Here is a 13,647-nt window from a genome sequence, read left to right as displayed (position 1 = left end):
ACTAATGGACTTACTTACAAAGCATTTTTTTTAAATTTCCAAAGGTATAGGGTTTATTTTGGGGGTGCAGTGGGTGGGTAAGGAGGGACTATTTATCATTTCATTATTTTTATTGCTTTGTGATTAGATAATGTCTTCTGTAATTACCGACTTTCTGGTATTTATCAAGACGTTATGGCCTACATGTTAATGTGTTTTTGTAAATGTTACATGAGTTTTAAGTGAAACAGACACACAGAAAGGCCAGCCTCAATCTTATTTGAGCTACTTTACAATATATTCATAATTTGTTCTTTTCCTTTAGGATAAGAAGTCATTTCATTTTTTGTAGCATAATTGCTTTATAAGCGCAGACTTTTTTTCTCCATGTGTGAAATGTGAGGTGAGGAGGGCAGATCAAAAAGGTCTCCAGGTACAAACAGGGATTCAAATTTATTTTATTTAAAAAGTAATTGAGCTGCAAGAGAGGTATCTTTCTTTAAAAAATTGGAAAAGTTATATAAATATGTTGATGATTCAATTACATGTTACTCTTGAAGAACAATTTTATTTAGGTGCATTTTAATATACTTAAAGGGAATTTAGAAATTTAAATGTTTTAAAATCTCTTGAGTGCAATGGAGTCCTATTTAATTACTTTAGAGAGACTACTAATATAAATATCAGAAGGGTTGTTAATACTTCCCTCCAAAAATTAAAAGATCAGTTCCAAACTTCTAATTGTATGGTATGCTAGAGTGAGTGAAGAGAAATACAGGCTTTGCAGACTCCAGACAATGTGCTTACAAAGAGAGTCATTATTTCAATTTAAGATAATCAAGAAAATGAATAGCCAATGAATTTACAGCAAAATTGACTTTGAAACACTTATGTTTCAAAGAAACTTGCCAACATGCCAGAATTCAGAGAATAGGGTCTTCAAGAAGAATTCCTGAGGAATATAGTAGAGAATAAGCTTTAGCCAACAAAAATGGTTAGAGATATCAACTACTACAGCAACGACAGCACTATCATTCCCAAAAGAGATAAAGCAGGACATCAAGATCTTTTGGATGCAAAAATATAACATCATCTGTCATTTGTCTTGCAAAAAGTATCAAACTAAATATGATTAAGCCATTGGATAGGCAATTTGCAGAAAATACAGTGACAGAAGTACATGTTGAACTGTACCATGAGCATGCAATCAGCACATTTCAGACTCTGGGTGATCCTACATAGTAAATAACTCAGGTTTTTCAAAAGATAAATTATAACCCCGTCTCTACTAAAAATACAAAAAATTAGCCAGGCGTGGTGGTGGGCACCTGTAGTCCCAGCTGCTCAGGAGGCTGAGGCAGGAGAATGGCATGAATCCAGAAGGCAGAGCTTGCAATGAGCGGAGATCACGCCACTGCACTCCAGCCTGGGCGACAGAGCTAGACTCCGTCTCAAAAAAAGAAAAAAAAAAAAAAAAAAAAAAAGAAAGATAAATTACACAGAAATTAAGAGATAGTGATAGTGAGACTCGTAGGCTACAGGAAAAGGAAACAAAGTTGGTGAGGCCAAGTTTGAGTGTGTATGGATGTATATTTGAGTATATATGTATTCATGAAACTGAAAAGAAATGCAAATAATTTATTAAGTCAGGGTAATGGTTAATTTTGGAAGGAGAGGGTTGTCATTGAGATGAACAAATTTGAGGACTTCAGGGGTGGCTGGCAAAGTTCTATTTTGTGACTTGAGATGTGATTTAATGGTGTTTGCCTTGTAATATTTCATTAAGCTAAATATGTTAGTGTATTTTTCTTTACCTTGCTTTTACACTACAATAAAAAGGTTATAAAAAAATTAAAGTAATGGATATTGATTGATTGACAGAGTCTCCCTCCAATCCACCCTCTATTAGCATGTTTTCTGTTGCATAAGAATCTTGAAATCTACAAATTGATTTTTTAAGACAAGTTTCTCTGTGCAAAGTAGATTCCCCCAATTAGATGCACCAAATGAGCTTTAGAAAGCACAAGTGAGGCAGAGGGATCTACTGATATAATTGCTGCTGGTGAGCAAGATGATGATGAGATGTGAGGGAAAGCAATTGTGGCAGCCATACCTGTGTCCACTGACTATTCACCACCTTCAAGAGTGTTGAGGGTGATGAAGGAGTGGCAATGACACCAAGGCTTTTTGCCTTTTGCCCTTACATCACATTACTGGTGTAATGTGCTCTGGAACACAGTAGTTCCAGTAGCAGCCTCCAATGAATGTTCCTGTAAGTCTTTGAATTATTCATAAGCATTTAATACATTGTATTAAATCTGCTTAATTTACCCAATGGTTTCTGTTTTCTTAACTGTAGGACAACCAATATAAGTATATTCAAACAAGAAGAAAAAATTTAGATATAAATATATTATTATATAAAAACAAATTATTAATTAAATTGCTATTTCTAGTCTCAAACTAAAAAAAAAATTCTCCTTTAAATTTTCTTTAACAGGTGGCAAGTGAGCAAAGGGAGAAAAATCTAGCTTTTGTTGATGGCTTCATATTCCTAGTACAGTTAAAACGTAAAGAAAAAAGGCGAATTAACAGTGGTCTTGCATTTAGTAGTCATAAAAAGGCTAATAGGGGGAAAAAAACCTGGAGCCTCCAGTCCGAGAACATTTTTTAATTTAAAAAATAGGTATACATCTCCTTATATTGGCAGTGTAAATTATCAGAGTAAAAAATAAAAATGAAAGTATAATATTTTAGTACATACTAGATATTGGAATTTGTTTGTTTTACAAAAATCAAAGAGAAAAAATAAACAACATGTCAATTGAGTTATATTAGCAACAATACAGACAGAATACATCAATCAATGATCCCAGTCACATTTTCAATCTCATTTGAGTGTTGGTCCTACATACTCCAGAATAATTTGTGCATATTTACCTCATAGGTGTAACCAAGAGCATTAAAAATAATTCCAAACAACAAAGCATAACGGAAACTTATAAACTCAAAAACTATCAAGTTGCTTAGTGGATTTCGTTGGCATCTCAGAGCACATGCAAGAAGTTCACATGAATTAGATTTCCCTGGCTGTTTTCTTCTCACCGTTTTTCAATTGACACATACCTCTGAAAATCAGGCAAAATAATATCAGGGAAAGAATAGGGAAATAGGAAGATTACTCCAACTCTCTAAACAAATTTTGCTATAACTGAGTTGTTTAAAAACTCACATGTAGAGAAGAGATTCACAGGTAGATTTTTAAATTTGAAAATACTTTCATAAAGAGTCTGGATATGCACAAATAACAGCATTTTACCAAGAACTTCTATATAGTAGCAAAATCCAGTGATCACATTATCCTAAACCCTTATCAATGCAGAAAAATACTTCACATAAGACAGCTCATATAATACAAAACTTTATCTATCTACTAATCCATCCATCTGCCTATCTCTTCACCTTAATAATATGAGTCAAACATCATTCTTATTCCGACAATTGTAATGTGAATTCATCCTAAAATCAATAAACCAATTTAATATTTATTCATTGTAAAGAAGCAATAGCATAATGATTAAGCAACAACTTGATACTTCTCTTGATTAATGACAATTGTGAACAGACAGAAAAACAAGTTTCCAGAAGCTTTAATTAATGTAAGAACCAGTGTAATTTTCTAGTGGAAGTTACTTTTAATTTTTCAAATTAATACTGACACACATATACAGACATGAATATTTATACATACATATACAGACATGAATGTTTAAAACATATAAATGAAAATTTACCTTTTAAATTAAACGAGTCAATTGTTAGCTCAAGAGACTATCAAGTCCTATAAACAAAGATATCCAGAGATTATCACCCAGAATGATACAATGACTAACATTTACTGACAACTATATGCTTTATATTATTTACTTCTTTTATGCCTCAAATAACTCTGTGGTGTAGAGACCACTATTATCTCCTTTAACATATGTAGAAACTGAGGCTAAGAGGCATTAAGTACTTAGCTTAAGTTTACACCACTAGTAGTAGAAGTAGTATTAAACACTGGTTTAAAGAAAAAAAGATACCAGAATCTAAGACTTTTAAAACTACACATTAGACTTCAGATTCTGCAGAGCCTTTTAATGCAGGGGTGTCCAAACTTTTGGCTTGTCTGGGCCACATTGGAAGAAGAATTGTCTTGGGCCATACATAAAATACACTGATACTAAAGATAGCTGATGAGCTTTACAAAAAAATCACAAGAAAATCCCATAATGTTTTAAGAAAGCTTACGAATTTGTGTTGGGCTGAATTGAAAGCCATCTCCTGAGCCGCATGCAACCTGCAGGTCATGGGTTGGACAAGCTAGGCTTAAAGCTTATACAGTTCGAGGACACCTGTTTCAGGAAAAAAAATCAAAATAACTAATAAAAGGTTGTTAGTTTCCATTCTAGGGCCTTCGAGGAAATCCATGCAAAGGAGGAGTTATAAACCCTAAGCTTTACTAGCTTTATGGTAAATCCACCATCATTATACCATATAGTATTCTAAAAGTTTTCTTAAGCATTTTTAGAAACAAACATAATTTGTAGTTTTATTGCTATTACATATATCCAGTTCCTTCACATATTAAAATTTACACTTTGTCTGCTTTTATCTATACCTGATTTTTAACAGTTTTTCCATCTGCATTCAATTATTGTCAAGCTTCACAGCTTCCTAAACATGTAGAGGAAGATGAAGTTGCTTGTCAACAGTCTTCTTATAAATGCTCCAGAACTCCCTCAAGTGTGTTATTGCAGATAGTGCAGATCACTTAAAATTATACTTGTGTGCTTATCTTGTATTCTCTGCAGAACATTATCTCTGTCTCTGGAAACTCCAGTGGCAGCTGGCCCCATCCTTACTATTGCCTAACGAGTCCATGGCCATGTCACTGCAGTTATCCTCGGTAAAAGAGTGTCAGCATCTTGTCTAAGAGATATATCGATAAAACCATCCACCGCGGGAGGGGGGAGAAAAAAATAAACAAATAAATAAATAAATAAATAAATAAATGAAAAAAGAAAAAAAAAAAAAAAACCATCCACCGTGAGTCCTAAAGTCCTAACCAAGATTTTTAAGTGTTTAGATAACATGCAGAGGTACCATGAATATTGACTCCTCACACTAAGCCACCAAGAAATATGACAGATTGTTCCATTTATATATGTAAGTCTTCCAAAGGCTTTCTGTAATCCTTTTTATTATCAACTAGAGAACTTTACTATCAATCCAACTACTTAATCTTATTATTGACTTGCCTTATAGAGTTGTCTGCTGATCAGCTACACCTTTGAGGGTATTTTGGCAAATGTTCTTGAGTTTTAGAATTCTCCACAAAAGCACAGAAAATCAATAGCGTCTCTTCCAAAAGATTCCACAGTTTTATATTGCAAAAAGCGGCACAGTTTTGAAAATATTCCCTGGACAAATAAATATGTCAAGTAAAAGAATTATTTCTAGCATTTTTAAACACCAGCTAAAACATTCTACATAAACAAAGTCCTTGAACCTGAACATATTTGTACATATAACTGCAACCAAGAGAAAGTTCACACTCAAAACCTAAATTGGCCTATTTATATCCCTATTTAAAATAGAATTATGCTAATCTTGTGCTTACATAAGTATGTTTTATTTTATGTTAATACTGTAGATGTTATTATCTGATAATTTCAAAACTGCTCAGGGTTTAAACACAATATCACAGACTTTCAAGCTGTAAGTTTGTTCCTTATTTGCTTAGTAAATTAACGAAGAAATAAAACACAAACTGATGAAGAAAAAATACATTCCTTTTATAACTTGGCTTAATATGAACATCTAAGAATTTTCTGTTTTAATTATCTTTCATAAATGATGATTAATGCATTTCATTTGTTTTCTCCATTTACTCAATCATACTAGAAAATGACAACTTGATAGTGTCAAATACTGTGGTTGCAACATATCTTTCCCATTGTGGATACATGTTGGATCATATATAAGACACTATATTTTATTAATATCATTTAGAAAATTCTAAATAACAGTTAACTCATGAATGTTTGCCATCATTTAAAGATGATTTGCAAAGTAGGGTGTACAGAATTATTTTTCCTCTTTCAATACTTGCAATTCCAGTAAGTACCAGCAGGTGGTAGTAATACTTTGTATCCATTAAAGCTAAGATTGACCCTACCAGATTTAATTATAATAGTAACAAAACCTGTTTGTGTACAAAAATATATTTATTACATTGACAGTGTATTACTAAATGCAGATTCATTATTTTTACATCCAAATATTTCAAGAAAAAAGGTAACCAAGATGGAAAGCAATATAACACTTTAAAATGAAAGCATGGACTCCCCATAAATTCAACTGTTATAAGCTGTGTCTCTTAACTTAATTCTAGTTTTAACTTCTTAGGAATTAAGCAACCATCGTGTCTGTACAAAACAAAGTGTACTGATCTGCAACTCATTTCATATTTTCTGATTTGCAGAATTCTCCAGCCTCTCTACTCATTCTGCATTATCAGAAAGAAATATCATGACTGTATTGCTTTGATGATGAACTAAAAGTGGTTGGTAAAGATTGCTACACTTACAGCAATTTTATGGATGTCATTAACATTCAAAATAAATATATCTACAGTTTTCTTTAATAGAGGAGATCACAAATTGGTTTAAATGTTAAGTAGGAGTGGCTTGGGAAAGTATGTGGAAAATCATTTCTTCTCTGTCAGAGGCTAAGATCCTATAGCAGTATGGAGTTCCTAAGGATTATAGGAATCTCACTAGCTTGTCATACTTTAGGAGCATCTCACTAAGTGACTCAGTGGCTAACTGTGTGTAATGGTCATTATCTCCTAGTTCTGCTTTAATCTATATTTCTTCTCCTCATTCTTTGGTCCTCTTTTCCAATAAATTGATTATTGATATTGAATGTCCTAACTGGAACTGTCACTCCTGACATTTTTATAGTCTTTGTTTCTAGAATAAATTGTTTTCATTTACTTGCTTTTCTGAAATTTCAAATGTATTTTGAACACATTCACATTCATGAGAACAGTTTCAAAATGCACTGAACTTGAGCCCTCACAAATTCTTGGCAATTACAATTTGATAAGAACCCTCTAGAAAGAAGAGCCTAACACAGCATTGTGACTAATGTTCTGTGTCACAAAAACTATGAAGGTATTGCCTTATTAAAGTTTAGCAATCTATTTTTCAGTTTCCTCATGACTATCTTTACTTCTTGATTCCTAAAAGTATAGATTATTGGGTTCAGAATGGGAGTAAAGATGGTATAAAACACAGAACCTTGTCTGTGAGAAAGGTGCTTAGTGGGCACATGTAGATGAAGATGCATGGCCCAAAGAACAAGAAGACAACAATGAAATGAGCTGTACAAGTAGAAACGGCCTTAGATGATCCTCTGGAAGAATGATGCTTCACAGTAACCAGGACAATAACATATGAATTAAACAAAACAATAAAGCAGGACAACGCAATTATGCCACTTGTTGAGATCATAAAGACGCCCAGAAAATAAGTATCCACACAAGCCAACTGGAACACCACAGGAAGGTCACAGAAAAAACTGTCTACCTCATTGGGACCACAGAATGGTAACATGAGGGCAAATATGACCTGACACATTGAATGCATGATTCCCACAATCCAGGAAGCCACCACGAGAGCAACACACACCTGAGGACTAATGACTGAAGGGGTTGCATATAGCAATATACCTATCAAAGGACATGGCCATGAGTAAGATGATCTCAGTGCCAGTGAAAAGGTGGAGAAAGAATATCTGGGTAAGGCAGCCATCAAAAGAGATGGTTTTGTGACCTGTTAGGTAATCTGTGATCATCTTTGGGGTGGCAAAAGAAGCAAGAGACATATCAATGATTGAAAGATTGGTAAGCAGGAAATACATAGGGGAGTGTAGGTAAGGGTCCACTATAACTGTGATGACTATGAGGCTGTTACCCACCATTGTTGCCACATAAAACAATGAAAACACCATAAAGAAAAACATCTGTAGTTCTCAGGAATTAGAGAGCCCCAGCAAAATAAATTCAGACATGGTAGACTTATTGGCCACATCCATTGTCTTGATTCATAGGTAGAAGCCTGTATCACAAAAAATAAAAAAGGAAAGTCAGATTCAATGGAAGCAAAAGATTCATTTCCAATTACCTACTTTCAGAAATTTTATCTTCTCTATAAAACTTATCTTGACTATTCTTTCCGTCCTTCTCATTTGGTGTATTGTTTTGAATGGAAATTAGGAAATATTAGAGCTTATAGGAAAATGTTCCTTAAATCATAGGTATTGAAAAGAACACTTTCTTTTCTGATACTAAATGGCAATCCAACCAAGATAATATCATTCTGAACAGACCTACCTACCTATTTGTCCATCTATTCATCTGTGTAAGTCTAACGATAACAGTAAGAACTTACTTTATGCTAACAATGTGTGAAACACACATACACATACATGTTTAGTCATCTGGAATTTGTCCATAAAGATATCCTTACAAAAACATATAAAAATTATATCACATATAAGGGCTCTTAAGCACACTATAGTGAAGTTTCAATGGACAGTTGTAGAGCTCTTGTAAATTTCCAGAGATGAACTGTTAAAGTATTCCCAGATAAAGTTTGCTGTTTGAAACTCCAAAGAAATACATAGAAAGTTAGTTTTGCTGATATTCATCCAGAGAGAGAAGACTAATTTTTTACAATACAGTCATATAGACAAAGGAAAGGCATTTAACTTCTTTTGGTCCTTTCTTTTTAATTAAAATATGAATATGCTCCTTACAAATATTTATAATTCTATGATTTAAAATTTTATATCATAAAGGATATATAACAACATTTTCATGGGAAAGTGCTCAAAGATCAATCTCTTTCATTTCACCTCTGTTTGAATTCTTCTTCTGTAAATGTCAACATACATAAACTGTTGTATTGACCTAAACTTCATGGAATAGGGATTAGGAAATGGGAGTGGGAAGGGCAAACATTTAAAATATTTCAGTAGAACTCATTTGTAAAACACTTTTACTTACCAGATCTATAGCAGAACCAGGGCTTTAGATTATACAGTGTTAAGTAGGCTTTTGACAGAGCATAGAAGGCAATTTAAAATATAAATCAATGACCTAGTTGAATCATTAGTTGTGTGCCAGCTGTGGATAAAATGGATGTTGTAGGGACATGGGAATTGAACAAGAAATCATCTTGCAACGGGATTTATTAAACAACAAAGATGGCATTATTGAGTTCACAAAGGAAAGATATTTCAAGAATCTTATGGGAGTTTACAAAGATTGTTTTCACCTGGACCTGAGAGATTCAGGGACTAGAAGTTGGGAAAGTCCTAATTTCAAAAAGCAGCAGGAAATATCAAATCAACTAATTCTAATAAGCTCACTTGGTTCTCTAATGCTATATTAGAAGCAACGGAGAACAAAATCCAAACATTCACCTCTGCTTCAACTAATTTAGAGTTATTTGGAAATATTAAACACCTATAAATAAAACAATTGGTGAAAAATACCACCAAATAAATCTCGTGTTCAGTCAGTTCTCAGAGACCATGGATGAACTGGACTTTAGTTAAAAAACAAAACAAAACAAAAAAAACTGGTAATGTGCAGAATCAATCAAGCAAGTTTTCTTGCAGGAGACATGTCATGAACTTGACTTAGAATGAAAACTAAAATATTGATTGGCAGAAGAAAAAAATGCACGTGGAGGGAAAACAGTGCAACTTATTTGCCATGAAACAGGATATTTAGTTAGCAGTTCAGAAGAACAAGAATGCCTTTCTAAAAATTTAACTTCATATAAAAGATAACGGGTCATTTTAATGTCAGGGGCAGAATTACGATTATTTGAAAGCAGTATTATGTAAGCATTTATTTAGATAGTTTGGAGAAGGGAGAAGTTTAATACAGATCATTTAACGAAATGGATATAAGGAGATAATTTTGACTAAGTTACCAGAAATGTGAATGTGATTGTAATTAATTAAATGAGACATCCAAATAACTGTCATTATGAATATTTTTATTTATTGAATACTAATAATATGATTATTAGCCTGTGCAGTCTATGTAGTAGACTGATTTTTTTTTTTTTTTCAGACAGAGTTTCACTCTCATCACCCAGCCTGGAGTGCGATGGTGCAATCTTGGCTCACTGCAACCTCTGCCACCTAGTTCAAGTGATTCTCCTGTCTCAGCCTCCAGAGTAGCTGAGATTACAGGCATGTGCCACCATGCCCTGCTAATTATATTTTCAGTAGAGGCGGGGTTTCGCCGTGTTAGCCAGCTGGTCTTGAACTCCTGACCTCAAGTGATCAGCCCACCTCTACCTCACAAAGTGCTGGGATGAACAGTGAGCCACCATGCCCAGGCAACTGAATTTTGGAAAATCAAAATTGACTACCTTTTTGTATATGGCTCATCTCTTCAGGGACCTTCACAGGCTGTGGAAGGAGTATAACCCTCACTTTATCTACTAGAACCTTGGATACATGACTTACTTTGTTCAATATAATGTGACTAGAAGTATCATATGCCACACATGAGCAGAAGTTTTAAAAGTCAATGCATGACTTCAGCACTGTTTATATATTTTATTTTTTAACTCATCAGGGTCTTAGGATAAATAGAATAAATACAAAGAAACATTGAGAGACAGACACACATGTGCACACACACACATACACACACACAGGAGGAATACGGAATGATGAGATATTATATGTAAATATGGAGTACCAGCCAGACCCTAGCCATTTTATACACTCCAGGTGAGGCACAAGATATGTTAGGAAAGCCATTCTGAAAGTTCCAGTACCAGCGGAGCTCCCAGGTAAATAATGCAAGTGCATGAGTCTCCTATAGACCGGAGAGTGGCACGTTACATCTTTCTATTGTCAAAGTGGTTAAGCTGAGAACTGCAGTTCCCAGAATTCTTTTCTCCACGTCTTTCTGTATTGGAGTTGTCTAAAAATAAATTTGTTTGGAATTTGAAAAGCAGCCTAAAGCACCAGCCATTACTCTCTGATCTTTGTGGCTATACAGATGCAGAGGTGCCAATAGCTTCTAGCTTGTTTTGCTCTCAGCCACTTCACTCTGTGTCCACCTTTTTCCCAACTTCTGAATTGGAGGATCAACAGAAGCCTCAGGCTGCCTGCCTGCAGATCCTCAGAAGTAGCAACTTCACAAAAATTTTTCTATGAGCAAAATTTTCTAAATTTTGCTCCTTTCGTGACCTCATTGGCTAGATGGGCTTGGTTTCTCGATTGACTGGCTATTGCTGCCTGTGATTCTGCAGCTCCTTGTTTCACGTCTTTGCTTTCCTAAGTCCTTCCACAATTGTTTAAGGTCTAATTCCTATGGTAAATGCCTTATCCCACAGTGCATGGTAGCTCTGCTTTCTAAGTTGAACTCTATTTCTTAACCTAAGTCAAAACTAACAATGTAGATAAAATCAGAGATGTTTTGATTTTATCCCTGACATTCCAACATGTCATTCCTATTGTCCTGTATCATCTCCCTCTCCTTAGAGGTAAATGAATATATATATATGTGTGTGTGTGTGTGTGTGTATACACACATATATATACATATACCTATTTAAATATATATGTGTATGTTTAATATATTTAAATGTTCCTCCATGTGATTTCATTATTTTATATTCCTTCTGACATTACCTCACTGTAATATCATCTAGAGCAGGTGTTCAAGCTGCTAGAATTTTGCTGCCTGATAGAAATATTTACCATATGATAGTTGATAAGGGGTATCTCAATTAATTTCAACATATGTTCATATAAAAAGAGTTTGAGCATCTTTTATATGGATAATAGCTATTTGCGCTTTTTTTCCATTTTATGCAGGGTTCTTGGTCTTTTTATTGTCTAATTTAATAGTTTTTATGTATTGATATAACAATGCTTTGTTTTTTTATCTCTCAGTGCAAATGAGGAAATTGAGACTTATGATAATGTGGTGATGTACTCAGTATAAAGTCTTGTACTGTGATGTAAACTCAGGCCTCCAAATCTGAGATTCAATGTTCTTTATATTACACCAGAGGCATATAATGCAGTTTCATCAAGTTATTTCTTTTCACCTTATGAATACAAGCTCTGTGAAATATAAATATTCAAAACTTTCTTCTTAATAGATAAATATTTAAGTATGGGTGGCATTTAAATTTTATTGATTGTTATTCTGATTTTTAGGAGATATTAAAATTTTGATGATTACTTCACGTTCTTTACATAGTTAGAATTTATAAACCAGAATTTTTTCAGGTTTCACTTTTTTCTTCCATTACTCCATAATGACTCAAGTGAATAGTACAAAATTTAAATTCTTGAACATTCATTTTATTATTTTCTGTTATCAGTTTTTTTCCAAATGGGGATATACAGGCCTTATACTCATTTTTTAATGGAGGAACTGAGAGATAACACTTGTAGTCTCATAAGTCAAATAATAGATACTATTTGTCTTGTCTTTGCTGTGGTCCGAGATATGAGTTATTCTTTATATTTTCCCAGCCAATCACATCCATGCCCTGTACATGAAACATTTATGAGCAATCATGCATTCTGTAATTCACCTTTAAATATGGCCAAACCAACTTGAAAGCTTTAATAACTCCCACTGCACTTGAACATTTGTTTATTCCCCAAGCAGCAGCTGGTCTTTTTCTTGCCATGTAATTCACAAAATTATTTCATATCAGTACAGCTGTCATAAATACAAAGGTCTCAAGGACTGTGAGCCTCCTTTCCCCAGAAATTCGGCAAGGGATTCCCCTAACTTCACTGTGAAGCAGTTGCCCCTGCTTTCAGGAGTTGGTTGAGGAGTATTATATTACATGTGTGGAAGGAATCTTAAAATTATCTAGATCAACACCCCAATTTTACATATGAAGACTTGGAAGCTTCAGTTGACTCAGTAAATTACTCAATCCCACACTCCTAGGACAAGATTTCCATTCCCATTTTCTGACTGTCAGGTCACTGTTATTTCTGGTACACCAATTTAAATGAGAGCTGTGCTAGAGACTTCTATTTAAATATCAGGTAGGTGAGTGCAAAAGAAATTTAAAAGTTTCTGGGATGGGTGAAGCTAGAAGAACAATGTGAAGGCTTTTTGTTTATTTGTTTTTCAAAGGCCACAAAATTTTTAATAGAAAGCCAAAGAACAGTAGGTAGTTGAATGAGTAAATTGGGTTTGGTCTTAGAACAATTTGTTTAGAATATATAGTTACAACAGAGGTTTGAGAAGAAAAGAAAAACAAATGCTTGGATTCGTAGAATTTTGAGTACACATCATTTCAACTGGCTTTCAGCGCACTTTGTAAATCTCAGATCTCAGTGAGACAGAGATTTCCTTAATCAGCCAAGTTACAACTTTTGAGGTGTGTTATATTACATAACTTATAAATTCATTACTATCTTCTGTCTGATATAAACTTGTCTCAACAGTTGCTCCATGTAAACTCTGAAAACAGGAAGAGTGTTTTTTTGTTTCAAACAGCTTCTGTGAAATCAATAATTTCTAGCATTTAAAAAATGCCTGGCTTC

At 33.9% G+C, this 13,647-nt stretch overlaps 1 pseudogene; it reads right to left on the bottom strand.

The window, feature by feature from the left end:
* Positions 1-7,194: 7,194 nt before the first annotated feature.
* Positions 7,195-8,124, bottom strand: LOC129022356 (olfactory receptor 4K2-like; annotated as a pseudogene).
* Positions 8,125-13,647: the final 5,523 nt, after the last annotated feature.

Source organism: Pongo pygmaeus, chromosome 22, assembly GCF_028885625.2.
Source record: "Pongo pygmaeus isolate AG05252 chromosome 22, NHGRI_mPonPyg2-v2.0_pri, whole genome shotgun sequence".
Taxonomy (NCBI): Eukaryota; Metazoa; Chordata; class Mammalia; order Primates; family Hominidae; genus Pongo; species Pongo pygmaeus.
This window is presented reverse-complemented; position numbering and strand designations above follow the sequence as displayed.